The sequence below is a fragment of the Sciurus vulgaris genome (assembly GCF_902686455.1).
Source record: "Sciurus vulgaris genome assembly, chromosome: 4".
NCBI lineage: Eukaryota > Metazoa > Chordata > Mammalia > Rodentia > Sciuridae > Sciurus > Sciurus vulgaris.
Window position 1 is genome coordinate 72,035,736 of NC_136464.1, and position 15,458 is coordinate 72,051,193.

Below are 15,458 nucleotides of genomic sequence, written 5' to 3' on the forward strand. Positions count from 1 at the left end.
GACAAAGAGTATATACTATTTCTCTTCAGCTTTAGAAATTTGGTATTTTATTTTCTGCCATATTTTTTATAAATTTTATGATTAGCACTTTGAAGTCTGGACAACTATCTTTGAAGTAATAGAATCTGCATGTTTACTTCTCCATTGTCAATTGACTTTATATTCAATGATTAATTTTTAACTGTCTATATGAAATTTTTCATTTTAAAAAATAACAAAATCCAAATTTTTGATGCTTAAATATTTTTCAGGTTAAAATGTTTCCAGTGTTTAAAATCTTTCTAAAGAATCTAATATAATCTCTTATATAAGCTGAACTGAATTTCGCTCCTTTGTGATTGATTTCTATACATTGAAGATCATTTTACGTGTGGGGCTTTGTGCTGGGCAGCATGTATGTCTTATGTGACAGGCTATGGGCAGTATATCTTTCCATTTGTACCTCTATGAGCTTTAGAAAATCTTTAGCTATATCGGTAGACACATGTGGACTGTGAGTTGTACACTTGCCTTCATGGGGAGAGACAGATGCCTCTTTCTTTGGATAGACATACTCCCAATCCAGGATAAACACTCCACTCCTCCTTAGGCACTTGAACCCAAAACTTTGGCCAAAGGTACTAAAACAGAAATTTGGGAAGTTAAATGTCTTAAACCAGTATTCTACCAAGCACTAAAATTAGAAACTGCTTAAAGGTCAAAAAATATTTTGTTTAAAAAAATACAGATACACACACATGTGCATACAATAATATATCAATGATAATTTTAATCTAGATTTATTAACAGAAGAAAAATCATGACTTTTTTTAAGAGAAGAAAGGAGTGAAATATAATACATAGAGTAGGGTTCCATTGGACTTAAAATGAGAGAGAGAGAAGGAAAGAGACAGGGAAAAACTGTGAGGGACTGAGAGACAGGGAAAGGGAGAGAAGTCCAGAATAATAAATACCATGTGTTTAACAAAAATATCTCAGGGTAGTGTATTTTTAGTGACAGTTTCTTTTTTGTTGATTTGTTTTTAAACTACTTAATAATTTTAATGATTATGGGAACAATCTCATAATACCAGCTGTTTGACTTAATCAACAATATCAATGTATAATCATAATACATATGCAATATTTGGTGAATGTAAAACATCTCAAAATACTAGGAAACTAGTTTAATATTTACTGGCAAAAATGTCTTCAGTAAAACATTAATTTTTAAAACTTTAAAAACATCAGTTCTCACACCCATATGATGTGTCTGCTTCTTTCAAGTCCTCATCAACACTCCCTCCATCTTCTGTGATTTGAAGGGAGCAAACAGCTCAGTGTTTGAGTTGCACATAAAATAAAAACAAACAGGTTCTGCCTGAGGGCTATAGGAACTCAGCTATGATTATTATTCACCTCTACACATTTTGCTGCTTGAAACTTATGACACATTTGGCTGACCTCAGATTATTTCCCCATTTGTAAAGACTTTTCCCTCTTCTCTGGAAAATGGAAGCTGCAAGATAAGTAAATTTTATTTTATGTGAGATGCTACTCTTGCTGAATGTATATGTAAAAATATGACAGCACTTCTAGAGACATTGCCTGTTATTTATTTTTCTTAAAGAGGATGTGTGTATCAACATGGTGAATAATCTACATTGTCCATGAGGAAAACAATTGTCCTGGGGGATTTGGACTATGATACTCTTCACCTTGTTATTTTCAGCTAACCTCAGAATATTTGCTGGTTCAAGCATTACTATAATATGCTCTGAAAAAAAGCTTTCATTTCCTAGATCCTTCCTTCTTAGATACTAAGGTATCTAATTTTATTTATACATATATATAAAGTATTCTATCTGGCTTAGTATTTATTCAAGCCCATATCAAACCCTTATATAAAATATATATATCCCTTATTAGATTATACAACTGTTTTCTTCACTAGTTAACATATCCATTTATAAAAATTAGTTTTTAACCTCTCATAATATTATAATACCTAAGAAATATTCTATAATTATTCTTCTAGTAAGTTTCTCCATGACACCCTTATATAACTGTTTACATAATATGTGCTTACAAACACCTAAAATGTCCACCTCTGTCTCTTATAAAATATGTAAAGTTTCTTTATGCTCCAAAGATGGAGGGGCGAGTTTGATAAAAGAAGGTAGGTTTAATGATAAGGAATGAGGGAAAGAGAAAGGGAAAGAAAGGAAGGGTAAGGGAGAAGAGAGAAGGGCAAAAGGAGCTTAAGAGATTATTTGGACTCCTCAATAAGATTATTATTGAATGTAAGCTGCTAAACTATCCTAGTACTGTTAAGGTAAAACAGTAAAAACAACCATATAGAAGAGAATAAAGAATCTCCAGAGGGGCTGATAGGACAACAGTACAATAAAGCAGCCAACAGTGTGATCAGTGGGACATCAATTTGTCCTTTGGGCTGTAGCACCTGCTACTAATTGGTGCAAAGAGCTCACCAGTCACTACGTGGCTTAGCACACTCAGCTGTCTCTTGAATATGCTGTGAGGAGCAGGATAGCTAATTGCTGCTGCTTCGGTGTCAGTGAATCAACATGCTGAGCTAATAGCCACAGATAGAGGGCAGACAGATTCCTGCTAGCAGCTTAAGAGTTAGTTTCTTGCGATAACTAAGGCAGTTGGCATACACCTCAGAACGTGGAGAATGATGGTATGCCTTCTAGGTTAATATGTTGAGGTTTCTCTCTCTCTCTCTTTTAATTTCTGGTAAAATGTTCATGATGATACAACAGTGGAAATTAATGCCTCACAGGAACAAGAAGTGTATGGTGTGAATGAATCGTCTTCAAACTAGATTATGAGCATTGGTTGTTTTTTAAAGGGATGTGCAAGAGACAGCCTTGACAAGAAAACTTACTTCATAATCTTACACGGACTAAAGATGAAACTTTAAATTGCAAGTAAGTTTTTTCCCCAAATCCTTTTCTTTTACTTTCAAATTTAGACAGCAAGAAACTACAGAGAAAGTTATAGACCTTGTTTCAGTACAATGCGTCTCTCATGATATCACTTTCTGTTATGCTTGGTCAAAGAGCAAAGTAGTAATGATGTGCAGATAATTATTTGCTGAAAGAATAAGCACAACTGCCTGTTTTCTTATTCTTTTGGATTACTGAGTGATATTGTAATTTTGTTGAGATGTCAATGTAGTATTTAAAAAAACACATGCTTTTGAATTATACCTGTTTGGTTTGTTATTCAAAAAATTAATCCTCAACCACTTTCTGTACTTCCTCATGCCTAAAAATTATAGAAAAACAGTATAAAAATTAACATGCTGTGTTTTGTTTTTGTGTGTGTAAATACTGATGCTTTATGAGTGATAGTTTCTCAAGGTTATATACAGGTGGTAGGCAAGTTAAAGCTGATAACTGCATCACAATGTGCAATGTTCTGTTTTGTATTTGGTTATACTATATGGAATCCTGATGTCTTTGCTATAAGCATTTCAGTGCATTAGAATATTTCTCCCATTTAAAAGTATCCAGGATTATTAAATATTTAGAATTTGAATCTAGGTAGACTCTATCCTTTTAATACAAAATTAATACTGGACAATCTTAACAGTTTTCCTACTTTGTGCTGTGGTGTCTGTGATGCAAACATACTTTGGTAGGGGCAGAGTAGGCGGGCCTGAGTAGCAAGTTTCTACCCAGACTGCTGGAAGTCTTATTTGTGACTCTTGTACACGCAGATAGTCATCGAGTTGATGGAATTGTAGCAAACATGCACAAAGCCATTGTTAACTAGAGCATAATACAAAGCCCTCGTGTAAGGTTAACTCCAAGTCATATTCATTTACTTTCACAGAAGAGCCAGTTGTCAAACACAGTAACCAAATACTGAAGTTATTGTGTTGCTTAGCATTACAGAAGCAAAGTATTTGTTTAAAAAGGCACATTTTAAACTTAGAATTCTGCCAGTAATCAGAAATTTTCATAGACATATTCATGTGAACTTTTTTCTCTGCAAATTGGCTCTATTATTAGTTTTGTTAGTTTGCTTACGTTGTGGCTAAGTGTAAGTCAGTGCATTCATCTATACATGTGAGTCTTCAAGTTTCAGCAACTTGATCCCCTTGACTCTGAACTCATTCTCCTATGAAATAAAGTGCAATTTAATGTGTGCCCAATTCCACTGAGTGGTGACCTTCTAACCTCTCAGTTGTTGCAGTGATGAGTTGAGCAGGGACTGAATTCTCAAAATTTGCCTCAAAAATTATCCTTAAGCATTAACTGTTAAGGGACCTGAACAGGTCAGAGTTTGTCCTATCTCACTATGGGCTGCCTCTTACAATATTATGGAGTGATTTTGAAAATTGTTTATAAAGAGATTTTAATAAAACCTTTCATTTTCTGGATTTTAAAAAAAATTTGATATATTTTATTATTATTTGATGAGATTAGTGTGTGAACTATAAAACTACTTTTAGTAACATCAATAATATTAATCCTAGGAAAAATGACCTCAGAGTTAAAGTGAAATGTTCATTATAATTCATTTCCTTAACCTTTCTATCATTAAATTCTGCATAATATGCATTGTATTTTTTGTTGGCATACAAACTTCTCTCCTTCCCTAATCTTTTTATTTTTTTCTCTTTTTTTGCCATTTGCAAAAATTCCTAAGCATTTTAGTTATAGCAAAAGGTAATTATTATTTTTCTTATCAAAGGAACTCACTACTTTGATCCCAAATTTTATATCAAGCAAATAAATGTTGAGTAATTAATTATCCCTGATTATAAGGATTCTTGCTTTCTGAATAAATAATAAGCCTTTATAATAATAGTACAAAGTTAAAAAGAAACAAGTAATCCCTCAGATGTGACTGGTTTATATCAGTAGATGAGTGCACTACCTACCCCTTGATAATGAATGTACAGGTAGAATTGCAGACATCAGGAACTTGTATTCCTCCCTATATGGTATAAAATAATGTAGAAATCTCATAAACCAGCTGTTATCTTAACCTTTTTCTAGCATAGAAGCCCACTCTACATAGTTACATTTTATTGTGGTTCTAAACCTGGGGAGAAATATATGATCTTCAGTTTCTCTCAGAGTCTCAACCTTTGAATAAATTAAAGTTGGCAGCAATAATAATATAAGCAAAGAGACCACACTGCTACTTATTGGAATGGGCATGTTTATTGTCTAAAATTTTAATTTTACTGTGATTCTATGCTAAGAGTAGATTTTGGTCATTGTCTCTTTTTACCTTTTTCTATTTTTAAAAGTAAGTTATTCTTGTTACTGGAATCACAGGAGTATTGGAAACATTTTGTTTTTCTGCTTTCACATGCATAATGAGGTGACACAATTATAATATTGAAATGATTATTTTAGACAAAATTGACCTTTCAAAACTATTTTCATCATTCTCAAACAAAACATGTGTTTGGATATAGATGTTTTCTCTTGTAATGGGATTTTTATGTGTTATCACTTTATAATGTGACAGACTACAGATTCAAAACTAACAATGACCTATGGGGTTTCATATAGCAGTTTCATCCTCATATATCACCAAATTTCATGCAAAGATACTGGAAGACACTGTGGGAATTCATTAGTGCCTGTAGTCAATTTTGAGTGAGAAACAAGAGATACTGTGAGTAATTTATAGCAAGATTATGTTCTCTTGGTGGAGTCTCTATAAATTCCAAAGGTTAAAATCACTCAGAAATGGAATTAACATGTAACTTTCTTTTAAAAGAAATGGAGGAGTCAACTTAGGTCGAAAAGGCAAAAGACCAGAAAATATACACAGAAATTACACATGCAACCATGGCCTCCTTACATGTAGGATGGTAGTTAATTTTGATAAGGGTATGAATAATATGACCTTGAAGTAGAATCACTGCCTGTGATGTTTCAGCCAAAGTGCCAGACTTAGAGGAATATGAAGACTAATGTGACTTCAAGACAGTCTGTAAATACACTGCATGCTAATGTGTTAGACAAACACACACATACATTCATAGACACATACATACACTTATAGACACACACATACAATTTATTTTTTAACCTAAGAAACAGAAACCTCAGATTCTGGTTCAAGGATAAAAATGGTTTTCCTTGGAAACCTCAGCACATCCCCTAAACATTGTTTCCTAAGTGTTTACATGTAGGACTCAGCGTTTCAGAGTTTTTGGGGGATCAACCAGGATAAAGAATAAGACACTTGCAAATTGCTAAATAAGTTAAAATGTAATGGTTTTAAGCATGCAGCAATCACTTCTTAAGATGATTTTTGTGTGTTTATCAACAATAACAGCAACAAAATAATTTCCCCTATAAAGACTAAAAGTTTCTCCCTGAGCATTGCAATGCACAAATGTCCTTTTCGTCTTAAAAGTTGTTTAAAGGTTGCACTCAACCTTAAATATCAGATCATGGCTATTGAGGCTACAAATGCAAAAGTCGAAAGTAGTCATTATTTCAAGAAACTAAGGAAAATAAAGCATTTCTCTTCTTCAGGCTGGTAAATGGAAAAATTCAATGCTTGCTTATTCTGGTCCTTGATGGATATGATATTGACAGGAGGTGGAGCTTTCTGTACTGCTTTTAAAGTGTAAGCATTCTCAGACCATGGCAGATGTGTAGTTCCCATTACTTTGAAAAGTCATTCATTCTAATGCCTAGTGAAAGGGCGGGTTTCAGACAGAATTAAGCACTGTTTCCTGAATGAGGGAGGACAGCAGTGATTGCAATGAAGTGCATCATTCAAATGGAGCCCAGCTAATGAATACTCTCCCTGTTGTTTTCATGGAGGTGTCAGAATGAGCCTTTTTTGATTCTGCATCACTGAATCCTTATGGAAATGCAAATTGTTTATCCAAGGACAGTGACTTTCCTTTTTGCTTTATCATTTAAGGAACTGATTTCTTCAACTTTGCAGCACACCATTGGAATCCAGAGAAGGGTCATTAAAACTATGGGAGGTTGCAATTTCTTGAGAATGTTACATTTCACTCTGAGAGACAGAGACACAGAGAAGTCACAGAGAGACACTCACAGAGATACACAATCAAAGAAAGATACAGAGATAGTCATACAAAAAAAAAGGAGAATGAGAATGAATGAATCAGAGTGAAAGATGAGCATAACAATGAAAGATGGGCAGAGAGAGAAACTGATATACACAGTGAGAAAAGAACAGAAAGAGAAGTTCAGAGAGGAGCAGAGGTAGAGCAACAAGAAGAATACAAAGTATGATAGAAACAGATTGAGGGCAAAGGTAAACAGAGTCCAGGAAGACAAATGGTAAACAAAATAAACAAAAAAACATAAATGGGGAAAGGGTGAAGAGACAGAAGATCTAAGAGCCAGACAGACACAGAAAGGGAAATGAAGGAAGGAAAGGAAGTGGAAGTGAGGAGGAAAAGGAAGAGGGAAGAAGGAAAGAATAGGAAGTCAGGAGAGAACTTGGCATCCAGAAACAGAATCAGAGAGACAGTGTGTGTGTGTGTGTGTGTGTGTATAAATATATATGTGTATATATATATATATATATATACACACACACACATATATATGGGAGTATACATACACATATGTATATGAGAAATAATATGTATATGTATATGAGATGTATATGAGAAAGTGTGTGAAGTGAGTTTTCTCATTTTTGAAATTGTTGCTATAGAGAAAGGATGGTAAAGCAAAGAATGCTGAACCAGATGGAACTGAGCTTTAATTCTGCTCCAGTTTTTTATTAGCAATGAACAAGTGATTTAATCTCTGTGAGCCCTGATTTATGTTTAGAAAAGGTAATAAAAAGCATATAGAACACACATATACAAGACATCTTAGTACAGGACCTGGAACAAAGGACTGTGTCAGTGAAGGGGGTTGATACTCCTCCTCCTCCTCCTCCTCCTTGTCTAGGTAGGATCCTTGAAAGCAGAAGCTTTGGAGTCAGAGCTTAAGTCAAATTCTTTTACCTTAGTTTTCATATAATCTAGTAAACAATTTAATATTGATAAGCTACAGTTTTTTCATCTGTAAAACTCTGATAGTCTTTTCTACCACATAATCTTGCTTTGTGAGTTGAAAGAAAGCATATTTCATTTGGGGTTTTGCACAATGTATTTTAGCAATTCCACTAACTAGCTCAGTGTTGAGAATTTAGTGAGTACTAAATAAATATTTAATAAATGAATTCATATTTGTTCTGAATATTAGTTTTCATGAATGAAGGGAAAGCTGAAATGATGTTTTGGTGTTTTAATATGAAACATTGTGCTAAAATGGTTAATTTCTCCTTGCCTGCTTTTCAAATAATGTTGGTATTGATTTGCAGAAGTGCCAGAGCAGATTTCTCTCTGCCCTCTATACTACTTTCTTATTTGAAATAATAATAGTTTGCCTGTGAACATTTTTCTTATCCTGCTGGGAACTTTGATCATTTGTATTTAATTGTTTGATACAAGGGCTGTTTGTGGGAAAGAGAGGGGATAGGAATTTTGGAAAAAGTAAGTGAATTCTTACAGTAAGAAGAATGAAAGTGAACTAGGAATAATTAGTTTAGAAAAGGCATAACAATGAGAGGTACTGGGAATTGGACCCAGAGACACTTAACCACTGAGCCACATCCAGAGCCCATTTTTATATTTTATTTAGAGACAGGGTCTCACTAAATTGCTGAGGGCCTCACTAAGTTGCTGAGGTTGGCTTTGAACTTGCCATCCTCCTGCCTTAGTCTTCCGAACTTGAGAGGCTGGGATTACAGATGTGCACCACCACGCCTGGCTGGATTTTTTTTTTTTTTTTTTTTTTTTTTTTTAAGTAAGGATAAACATGTGCTTACTTTTCTGAATTCCAAGAAAGGGTGGAAGAAAATATGATCAAAAAGGATGTATATGGATTATAACTGAAAATGTACACTGTAAAAGTACTAAAGTTTTTTCTAACTCTAAGGTATATTATGAGAAAATAAAGCACTTTGGCAGAAAATAACTGAAGAATCCAAAATTTAAATGGCACTTGCTTTTTTTTTTTTTAACCTTTAAAAACATTCTTAAATTTTTGAATACTGAACTGTCATCAGTAAATAAATGATTTCTCATGTATGACTACAGTTGGAGAAAACAGCTGAAAATGTATGTAAGAGTTTGGTTGAAAGCTTTTTCTTTCCTTTTTTGTTGATGTGTTGTTAAATTCACTTGATAAATGAATGGAGAAAGAAATATTGAGACTCTACCATGTGCTAGGAACTGTGATGATGCTTTTAAATGTCATCCCTTTAACCTCTGCCAGGTAGGTGATGTAGAACATCTAGATGTACCCTCCCAGATTAATTTTACATCCAAATATCTTTAGGTGTTGAGAGTCTGTAAAACAATCTTATTTCCTATTTTATACTGTGAGTATGAAAGAGAATGCTGTTTTGCAATATTCCCTGCTGCTACATTAGTGTGCTAACATTTTACAGAAAATAACACCAAAAAAATTCAGGGATCTTTACAAAGTTTATTGAAAATTTTTCACTTGTGTTATATGGGGTTCTGAATAATATACATTATGTGAAATTTTATTTTGTAATTGAAAATCAGGGTTAAGAGTAGAATAAATTTCAGCAAACAGATAACAAGACTTCATTTTTTTGTATTTTCAAATATTTTGCAAATGATGGTAACTTCAGTGGAAAATATTGTGTAATTGAAAAAATGCTAAAAGAAAGCATGTCTGAGTATTAATGGGACATAATATATGTCTAGTAAATAGTTGCCATTTAGATATAGATTTATTGTCCCATCAACATTTATATATATACACATGCTCACACAGACACACACATAAACACACCTAAAATCATACACACTCTTAAGCAGTTTCTTAAGTATTTATGTTTATTCTATTCAAAGCAATAACTGTGCATGGTTGGTTGTGGGTATCTGAGTTCAGTCCCCATTACACCTTTGCAAAACAAAACAAAACAAAAAACAAATTGTGCATCTGATGAAAAATACGTAAGTTCCTGACCTTTGAATTTTGGGATCTGAATCTGTTGGTCATTGTAGGTCAAAGCCATGTCCCAGATATATGGAACCCAATAAGGAAACAAAAGTTCCCTGCCATGTTGTTACTTAAATCCTTAGGTCCAAAGTCAGTCTATCTTGTTTGAAGTTTTCATCCTTGTTAATTGTGTAGTGCCCAGAGTTTGTCAGTTGTAATAAGAAAGATATGGGAAGAATATAGCTATTCCATCTTAGTGGAATCAAAAGTCTCCATAATCAACTTTGTAAAAACGTTGTTCTACCTCTTCTGTGGAGACAATTGACAGGTAGATGAGAACAGAAACAAGGATTGAAGAGGCCAAAGCAATAACCCTGGTAAGAGAAATGTGGCACAACCTAAGATATTTGTGGTGCAGGTGATCAGAAGTGGCTTTTGTTCTGGATATAGTTTAGCAAACTTAAAGAATATATTTATGGCTCGAACATGGTTATGAAAGAAAAAGATACTGAATGACTCCAAGATTTTTGAAGTTGTTACCAAGATAGGGAGGATAAATGTGCTTAAAAGGAAACCAGAATTTGAATTTTGTACATATTATATTTGAGATGGATATACTATATACAAGTTATATTACTCAGCAGGTTTATAACTCAGAGAAGCAGTCGGTCAGAATATAAATTTTAAGGAAAGTAGACTGTGACTTGAGATCTGAGACTCTGCAAAAATTAGATAATGTCTCAAATTCTGTTGATGGTTGAATAAAAGCAGCAACTAAGAAATAAAACATTGTTTTCAACAATTGGAGGTCATTAGCAATCATGACAAGCACTATAGGTGCTGTACCAGTACTGACAAATAATTGGCCTAGAATTATATTGGTGATTATTATTTTCATTTCTTTGTTCTAATATTTACACTTTCAAGAGCTTACTTTTGTTCTCTGTTCCTTCATGTGCTTTTTCATAAATATACTCTCTTATCTTTATGAGAGTATTAATTATATTTATGTTCCTCTTAATGAAGGCTTATTTGGCACAGTTTATAATAGTTCCTCTCTTTGTTCCCATGTTTTATTATGTGTGTTTATTTGTTTTCCATTTTCCCAGGCTCCAAGTTTTTCTCAAAGAGACTGATTAATTGATTATTCATGCCTCTCTACTTACACGTAAGAATTTACTTGTTAGGAAATGTAGGCTATAGAAACAAACATACCCTCACATTTAATTACTTACTGTTTATTTTTTGTTCATATAACTATCTGCAGGCTGTTTTTATTTCAACAGTATGTTGGAGATTTGTGAATGATTTTTAACTCGTAGCTTCCAAATTTACTCTGAGTCTTTACATTCCCAGGCAACTTTCTTGGAATAAGAACAAGCAGAAACTTGTAAAGGAGATTCAATGGGTCAAAACTGGACCAATGTGGCACATGTAACTTTTCACATTCCTTTGTCTGTATCTCAGACACATGGTCACTTTTAACTATCAAGGAAAGTTGAGACATGATTTTGCCGTTTGCCATAGAATCAAGGGAAATGGATTTTTATTAACATAATGGTGTCTTTATTACTAGTAACAAGGTACTGAAGAGCTCTTTGGAGGAGCTCTTTGTGAGCAGCTCTTGTCCATAGGTGGGCATTACCGTGATATAATAAAGCAGAGGTGGACTTAAGTCCCATGACTCAAAGTCTGTGTTTCTCTGGCAATTTCTTCAGAGAATAAGAGCTAAGAGCTATGGAAAAAAAGAAGGATGGGGAGATTGCTTGGAACTTGAGGGGGGATCCTGGTAATTTAACTGATATTCTTAACATAAATTATCCCACTTGATACCACTATTCTTTTTTGGTTTTCGCGGTGTTCCCTTTGTGAAGTTTCTTTCAGTTTTTACAGAGTCAGTTGACTGGTTTGTTATCAATACCCCTGTCTCCCACCCCCAATTTTGCCATTTACGATGTAATTTTCTGTACTCCGCTAAATAGATTACTGGTCTTCCACCCACTTTCAAACTTCAGTGAACTTATAGAATTCACATATTTGCTTTTAGCACTTTTTATTGTTTTAATTATTTTAATTCATTACCGAGTTGAATACGTAGACAATGACAAGTATGTTTGGTCCATCTAAGATCTTAAACTCACAAATTTGCATTTCAAAATTAAGAGACATTGTTTTGTGAAATGATTGTCTTATAAATAGTTATTTATACATGAAATCTAAAACTCAAAATGTGTTAGACAACAAATCACAAATATGCAAATTGTTCTTTGTAAAATGGTAGTTAGGATTGTTGCTTCTTTGGGAAGATTTGGTTGTGAACATTAAGTATGGGTGAATTCCTTGCTAGTGGAGTATATTTGTAACTATTGTGTCATCTCAAAATTCTATCTGTTGCTTAAACATACCTTTATGCACACACACACACACACACACACACACACACACACACACACACACCAGGCCAACCTTACCACCATACTCCTTTCTGCTGCAGTGCAATTTAAAATTGAACATGGATGTACAGAATATAGTGTGAGCAAGAAATAAGCCACTGCACAACTCATCAGGAAATTCTCTTATCTGGAAGTTTTTCAGCATATCACAGGGTAAAAACTAAACAAGAGGCACAAAAGAAAAAAAGATTTTTGAATAAAGTACAATATTCAGCAGTCACACACAGTATGTCATAAGGTTTTTGTTTGCTTGTTTATATCAAAGAGACTCTTGTATATGTTACAGAATTTCTTGTTTGTAAAATTAGTTTTAAGTTATGAATGGTTTTGAAGTCACCCAGAATGTTAGAGGTGTTTATGTTGTCTTGCAGAAACAATTGCCACAGTTTCAGAGATCTTCCATGATGCCTCCTTGCTTAAATAGTTAGGGTTATTCTCATTAGGGAGATGAATGGTTTTCTTTGGAATCTCACATAGGCAATGATCAAGCATCCAAGGGACCTTAATTAGATAAGGATTTAGATTCATAAGTTCAAATTCAACTTCAAATTCAATGACTCACTGAGTGAATTATTAAAGCAGTTTCACTGCTTTCATTGCAAACTAGTTTCCAACTTTATTTCTCTGAAATCCTCATATCAATGTCACCAAAGACCTCCTCTTTGCTAAACTTAATGCAGGAGTTCTTGTCTTGCATTCAGTGTTTGATATTGTTGACTATCTCGTCTTTTATTTTTCATAGCACAGGTTTTTCCTTTTTAAAATTTAAAATTCTGATTTTGTTTGTTGTTTGATTTTTAATCTTACTTCTCATGACACATTTCAGGTTCATTTTCCAGTCATTCATCCTCTGTGTATGTCTTAAAAGTAAATATCTGAAGTATTCCTCACATTTATTCTTTCATTCTTCCATACGAATTCTATGGTACAACAGCTACTATTGCACTGTTGACTAATTTATATCTGCAGATGGAACTAAAATTGTATCCCTAACATCTCCAAGTTTCATTCCAGAGGTCAGGCATGCATCAACACTGCCTCTTGGAAATTCCCTTTAGTTCTCCTGTGGGTATTTCAAGTTCACTGTGAATGAAATTAAGCTCTTGCTTCATCTTCTCATCTCTGCTTCCTAACTTCTCCTTCTTCCTTACATTCTTATTTCAGTGACTGATGATAACTTACATCAAATTTCAAGTTCAAAATATGTATATCAGCCCTGATTTCTCCCTCATCCTTTCTGTTAATATTCTGAAGGCCATATTTGTCTTTTAGTTGTACTTCCTCAAATAGCTTTAGAGTCAGACCCTCCTCCCATTATTTCTGTGAGGTCTTCATCATTTCTCACCTGATACCCAAATCACCTCACCTGCTCTCCCTTTTGTTACACCCTATGCCCCCTGCCTCCACCTCTTGCCTCTGCTTTTCTCTATAGTGCTGCCAGTCTTATCATTTCATTGCCCTATTAAAATACTGCTGCTTTTCTCATTCTCTTTGTCCAGGGTCCTCCTTGTTCATTCTTCTCCTTCTCCCTCTGTCTATTCAAGTTTATTCAAAAGAAAAGATAAAGGAAATTTATTGTTCTAAATAATGGAAATCCCAGAGACATAGAGCTGGTTTGCTCTAAGCATAACTTGATTTAAAGATCAAACATGATGCTGGTATGTGTCTGCTTATTGACTTTCTTTGTTGGGTGAGTCAGTTCTCAAAGTCTAAATGTTTACTAACAGTGGTTTTAGGCTCACACCATTCAAGCACCCAGTATAAGCAAAACTAAGAAGGTCCATGCCCTGAGTGATTCAGGCCAAAATCAATATATTGATTCTGCTTCACTCTGATTTACCTGCATTAGTACATCTAACCTATGAGAAGAGAGTGAAAAGCACAGGACTCATCCTAAGTCTTATACTGTCTCTTGGTTCTGGGAGAAGAGGCATTTCCAGGTAATGTATACATAGTATGACTTGACTTACAAAAGAGAACACTTGAAAGTAACTGAAGTGGTAAATAATTTAACAGCCTCTTGCATTTGAACCTAATTATTTAGATTTTTGATGTTAATATTGACCATCACTACTGATGTATGCACCCTTAGGCATATTTTCTAAAAGTCAAAATTTGAAGGTTCAAAATTATGTACTTTTTAATTAAAGGACTTATTAATGTAACATATGTATCCAAATATCAACTACAGAGAATAAATATTAAAAAGTATGTCTGTAATCCCAGCAGCTCAGGAGCCTGAGGCAGCAGGATTATAAATTCAAGACCAGTCTTGGCAATTTAGCAAGACCCTGTCACAGGATTAAAAAAAAAAAAAAAGACCTGGAGATGTAGCTCATTGGTATATTGCCCCAGGTTCCATCTCCAGTACTACCAGAACAAAACCCCAAAAGTATGTTACAGTCAGGTATAGACAGTGGTGTGTGCCTGTAATCCCAGATACTTAGGAGGCTGAGGCAAGAGGATCACAAGTTTGAGGATGGCCTGGGCAATTTAGTGAGATCTCAAATTTAAAAATAAAAATACAATAAAAAGGGGAAGGGATGTAGCTCAGTGGTATAGTGCTTGCCTTCTATCTGACAGGCCCTCAATCTCCAGACCTGAAAAAAAAAAAAAAAAAAAAAAAAAAAAGGAAGCGTTCTTGGTCATTCACTCAGAGTCTTGTAGAATGCATTTTTGTCTTTTCATATTCATATATAATATTTTTAGAATCTTTTAAATTTTGACCTCTATTCTTTAAGATGTTTTCCTTAGTTTTAAAATAATCAGGGTCATGAAATAATTGTATGATGTGATTCACTAATAAAAGGAGATAAATACTTTTTACATCAAAATTGACATTCTACCTGAAGATGAAATCTTCAATGATAATTTTGAGACACTAATTTCATGTGTGTGTGTGTGTGTGTGTGTGTGTGTGTGTGTGTGCGCGCGCATGTGGTTCTGAGGAATGGACTCCATTCCTCATGTGTGCTAAGCACACCATCTCCCACCAAACTGCACACCC

At 34.1% G+C, this 15,458-nt stretch overlaps 1 protein-coding gene across 1 annotated transcript in view; it reads left to right on the forward strand.

Annotated features, from left to right (window-relative positions):
* Window positions 1–2,637: 2,637 nt before the first annotated feature.
* Window positions 2,638–15,458, forward strand: part of PCDH15 (protocadherin related 15) — a gene marked incomplete at its 3' end in the record, with an annotated part of 922,351 nt that continues 909,530 nt past the window's right edge. The window contains exon 1 of the mRNA XM_079136109.1: window positions 2,638–2,933. The remainder of the gene's footprint in view (window positions 2,934–15,458) is intronic.